Below are 6,000 nucleotides of genomic sequence, written 5' to 3'. Positions count from 1 at the left end.
TGACTGACATTACAATGACAGATACAGGCCATTACATATCCTGCTATAACCCATGGAATTGGGTGGGAGAGAGTGCAAACTACAATTTAAACTATAATCTATGCTTAGTGGCAGTGCTTCAAATTGTGCTCATCAATTGCAATGAATGTACCACACTAATGAAAGAAGTTGTTAATATGGGAAAAAGTGGAAGGTGTGGGGTGGGGCATAAAGGAGTCCATATATATATATATATATATATATATATAAAAGATTTGTTTTTATTTACTTATCACCTCCCCCTTGTCGCTTGCTTGCTGTCTGGTCTCTGTGTCCATTTGCTGCATATTCTTCTGTGTCTGCTTGTTTCCCTTTGTCGCATCATCTTGCTGTGGGCACAGGTCGTCAGCTCTCCAGAGGCGCAGGCTGTCAGCTTTCCGTGGGCATGGGCCAGCTTCCCTTCACAAGGAGGCCCAGGGAAGTGAACCCAGGGCCTCCCATATGGTAGATGGGAGCCCAATCAATTGAGCCGTATCTGCTTCCCCCCTCATATTTTTTTATGTAACATTTAATGTAATCTAAGTATCTTTTAAAAATAAGTAAAAATACATAAAAAATATAGGGGATTCCCTGCTTATATTTTTGGTATAACATTTATGTAATTTAAAGCTTATTTAAACATAAAAATTTAAAAAAAATTAGGGGATTCCTGTTTACCCCACCCCCTTCCCTACTTTTCCCCATTAACAACGTCTTTCATTAGTGTGGTACATTTGTTATGATTGATAAACGCATATTGAATCATTGCTACTAACAATGGTCTATAGTTTACTTTGTAGTTTACACTTTGCATCACAATTTTATAGGCTTTGACAAAACGTATGATGGCCTGTTATCCATCATTGCAATGTCATGCAGGACAATTCCAATATCCCCAAAATGCCCATATTACACCTATTCTTCCCTCAGAGACTCTGGTGGCCACTGCCTTTGTTTCAGCCACACACATTCTTCCATCGCCCTTCTTTGTCTTTTACCACTGGGTGTCCAGCTTAACTGCACGCTGGAATCGCCGGGGGACTTAAAAAAATTTGTCTGGATCCCATCTTCAGAGATTCTGATTTAGTTGGTGGAGCCCGGCTCACAGGAAAATTTTTTTCTCTTGTGGCAAAATAAATGTAAAACTGTCCATTTTAACCATTTCATTTTATTTTACTTTTTATATTATGTTTATTTATTTCTCTTCCCTCCCCCCCTCCCCATTGTCTGCTCTCTGTGTCTATTCACAGTATGTTCTTCTGTGTCCGCTTGCAGTCTTGTCAGCAGCACCAGGAATCTTTTTCTGTTGCATCATCTTGCTGTGTCAGCTCTCTGTGTGTGTGGTGCAACTTCTGGGCAGGCTGCACTTTCTTTGCATAGGGCAGCTCTCCTTGCGGGGCACACTCCTTGCGATTGGGGCTCCCCTCCACGGGGGACACCTCTGTGTGGCACGGCACTCCTTGTGCACATCAGCACTGCATGTGGGCCAGCTCCACACAGGTCAGGAGGACCTGGGTTTGAACCCTGGACCTCCGGTGTGGTAGGCAGATGCTCTATCAATTGAACCAAATCTGCTTCACATTAACTGTTTTAAAGAGCACAATTCGGTCTCATTAAGCACATTCATTACGTGCAAACATCACCACTGTGGCGTTTCAGAACTTTCCCATCACCCCAAAAGAAACCATGTACCCCTTAGCAGCCAGGACCCCCCATCTACCACCCGCAACCCTCCGGCAATCACAGATCTGCTTCCCAAGGTCAGCATTTGAAAGATCTGATTTTATGCAGACATCTCCACTTCTGGTCTCTCGGGACCAAGAGCCTGAGTGCGCGCCCTGCTTGGCAGAGTTCTCAGGGACGTCCTGTGTCTCGCTTGTGGCACCTGATTTCCCCGCAGTCCTGATTCAGTTCCCTCTGAGCCGTTCTGGCTACTTCATTTATTCTGCTGAACCCATGTGACCCTCTCCGGATGGACTTGGAGAGCGAGCAATCCCTTTCCTTTCCTCCCCTCATCAGTCTGATTCTTGGATCGTGAATGCATGAAGCCAGAGGACCCAGAGCTCAGAGAAAGCTGCTGTCCTGCCTCTTTCTGAGCCAATTTCCCTAATTTCCCTAAACCTCCATTTTCTCTGAGATTGCACAGTTGTTAGAATTAGGATTCCCACTCACAACATGCTTTATTTTTTTTCTCATTTATTTTTTCTTTACTGAGACCTCAAGATAAAGTAGACTTTCAGTTCTTGGACTTACTGCATTGATAGAACAGAGACTGACCACAAAAATATGCTAGTCCAGAAATATAAATGAAATCCTAGGTTCATATCAAAATTTCATTTATCCTTAAAAAGGGGCCGCTGTTTGGATTATTTATTTTTATTTTTTTAATTTTTTAAAAATTAAAGTTAATAGATCATAAGAACGTTACATTAAAAAAACGAGGTTCCCATATAACCCACTTCCCACCCCCCCGCCCCCATCATTTTAGTAAATTGTATTTTTAAAAGATATATACATCTCAAAAAATGTTACATTAGTTGGCCCTACTTTGGAGTTTGTGTATCTGTGGGATGGAGCTGGACTCAGATGTGATCTTTGCCCACAAGTCTCTCCTGTTACTTTTGCCAGAATTGTGGTTGGTGCTGGGGTTTACTGTATGCCCGGGGAACCTGAATCTCTGGACTGACCATGTGATAGCCAGACCCTGAGCCTCAGCAGACTTGCAACTCCTACACTCTGGTTTATTGGACTTACCCCACTCAGCTAACATGGAGTTGAAGAGGGTCAACCACCACACCAGGGAGCCAAGAGTGCCTACAGTTGGAAGGAGGAGAATTGCATCCAGCATCCATGTGGAATCTAAGCCCCTCTCGATATAGATGTGGAGTGGACACAACCATTCTAGGGTCCACAGGATGGAGGAATAGAGTATGGATTAGAGTGGACTTACTGATATTCTATTCATGAACTATTGTGATTAGTAGTCGGAGAAAATGTGGCATTGGTGTGGAGAAAGTGGCCATGGTGGCTGCTGGGAGTAGGGAGTGGGAGGAAAAGATGTGACGTGGGGGCATTTTTGGGACTTGGAGTTGTCCTGGGTGGTGCTGCAGGGACAGTTACTGGACATTGCATGTCCTCCCATGGCCCACTGGGTGGACTGTGGGAGAGTGTGGGCTATGGTGTGGACCATTGACTACGAGCTGCAGCGGTGCTCAGAGATGTATTCACCAAATGCAATGAGTGTCCCATGATGATGGAGGAGGTTGTTGTTAAGCAGGGAGGATGGAGTGAGGGGAGTAGGGGGTATATGGGGACCTCAGATTTTTTGAATGTAACATTAAAAAAAAAGACAAAAAAAAAAGAGGTTCCCATATGCCCCCCACCTCCTTACCCCACTCCTCCCACATCAACAACCTCTTTCATCATTGTGGCACATGCATTGCACTCGGTGAACACATTTTGGGGCACTACTGCACCACATGGATAATAGTTTACCCTGTAGGTCACACTCTCACCCAGTACATTCAGTGAGTTATGACAGGATATATAATGTCCAGCATCTGGCCCTGCAATATCATTAGGGCAACTCAAAGTCCCAAAAATGCCCCCACATCACATCTCTTCTTCCATCTCCCTGCCCTCAGCAACTACTGTGGCCACTTTCTCCACCTCAATGCTACAATTTCTTCTACTACTAGTCACAATAGTTTTATAGTAGAATATTAGTAAATCCACGCTAATCCCTATTTTTTTCCTCCATTCTCTAGACCCTGGCAGGGCAATGTCCACTCCACCTCTAGATCAAGAGGGGACTTGAATTCCACATGGATGATGGATGCAATTTTCCTGCTTGCCGTTGTAGGCACTCTTGATTCCCTGGTGTGGTGGTTGACCTTCTTCACAAAATGCTTTAAATGGGTGCTGGAGCAGTGACAGCCGCACAGTTCAGCTCCCCTGTCTTGTTGTGAGCACAATGACTTGCAAAACTTTTCATCAATTCGGAAGGGAGGGAGAGCCTGGGGCACACGGGCAGATTCCGATGAAATCCTGCCTGACCACATGCTCTCTCATCTTGTCCCTACAGGTAAGGTATTTACCCCTGAGGGATCCTGCAATGAGGAGAGGTTGCCAAGTCTTTGAGCACCACCTTGCTTCATCGTCATGAGATTTCACCTCTGCAGGTCCCAGCAGAGGCAAAGCAGGCCCAAGAGGTTGGAACCCGATGTTCAGATGGCACCAGGGGATGGTGACAGAGGAGTGTATAGGGGTGAAGGGGAAGAGTGCTGCTGGCCCAAAGACGAATTCACAGATGTGCCCTTGGGGTGAGCATGAGTTCTTTTTTTTTTTTTTTTTTTAATTTTTGAATAATTTTTTTACTTTTAAAGGAGATTTAGATTACCTAAATTTACATTGCTCCTGAGGGCTATGGAGACACACAGGTTCTACAATCATGGCAGTTGGCTCTGGAGTTTGGTGCCTCGTCAGCAGGCCCTACCTTGGAATTTGTGTTCCTGAGTGTGATGGAGCTGGACTCAGATGTGACCTTTCTACATGTGCCTCTTCTGTTACTTTTACTGAACCTGGGGTTGGTGTATACCCAGGAGACTTCAATCTCTGGACTGGCCATGTGTCAGCTGGACCCTGAGCCTCATCAGAGTTGTAGCCTACTCTTCGATTTGTTGGACTTGCACAGAGGTGAGGATGGTCAACCACTGCATCGGGGAATTGAGAGTGCCTACAACTCCAAGCAGGAGAATCACATCTATCAACCATGTGGGATCTAAGCCTATAGAGGTGGAGTGGATACCACCAACCCAGGATCCACAGGATGGAGAAATAAAATAGGGATTAGAATGGATTTACTGGTATTCTACTATAGAACTATTGTGGCTCTAGCAATGGAAGAAACTGTATCATTGATGTGGAGACAGTGGCCATGGGAGTTGCTGAGGGCAGGGAGCAGGAAGAAGAGATGTGATGTGGGGGCATTTTTGGTTCTTGGAGTTGTCCTAAATGATATTGCAGGGACAGATGCTGGACATTATATATCCTGCCATAACCCAATGAATATACTGGGGGAGAGTGTAAACTACAATACAAACTATAATCCATGAGGTGCAGCAGTGCTCTAAAATGTATTCACCAAATGCAATGAATGGGCCACAATGATGAAAGAGGTTGTTGATGTGGGAGGAGTGGGTGGGGGTGGAGTGTGGGGTACGTGGGAACCTCGTATATTTTTTAATGTGACATTTTTGTGATCTATGTATCTTTGAAAAAAAAAGACAATTTAATAAAAATACAACAACAACAACAACAACAAATGTAGGGCATTCCCATATGCTCCACCCACTCCACTCCCACACTTTCCCACGTTAACAATATCCTTCATTAGTGTGGTACATTTGTTACAATTGATGAATGCATATTGAAGCACTGCCACTAACTGTGGATTATTACTGTTTACAATCTGTCCCACACAACTTTGTAGGTTATGACAAAATATATAATGGCCTGTATCTGTCACTGCAATGTCATGCAGAACAATTCCAATGCCCCCAAAATGCTCTCATATTACACCTATTCTTCCCTCTCCCTCCCCTTAGAACCTCTGGTGGCCACTGTAATTATATCAATAATTCAAGTTCTTTCATTGCTAGAATAATAATAAGTCTATACTGAACAATAAGGTCTACTTTAGTTCACTGTTCATTCCCCAGACTTGAGGTTGTGGGATGGTGATGCCCATTCTGTTTCTAATTGTGAGGGGGCTTAGATCCCATGGGGCAGATGAATGGGACTCTCTCGCTTGCAGTTGCTGACTGTCTCTGTTCCTTGAGATTTGTGTTGTCCATCATCATCTTCTTGTTGGCTCTCCTTGGTGAGTCCATTGAACTGGTAGTGGGAGTTCTTTAAGTACTTGGTCATTCTCTGACCAAGTGGGTCTAGGCAAGGCATCCACCATGCCCAAGAACTAAAAGG

The sequence above is a fragment of the Dasypus novemcinctus genome, chromosome 30, assembly GCF_030445035.2.
Source record: "Dasypus novemcinctus isolate mDasNov1 chromosome 30, mDasNov1.1.hap2, whole genome shotgun sequence".
NCBI lineage: Eukaryota > Metazoa > Chordata > Mammalia > Cingulata > Dasypodidae > Dasypus > Dasypus novemcinctus.
Note: the sequence above shows the minus strand (reverse complement) of the source record.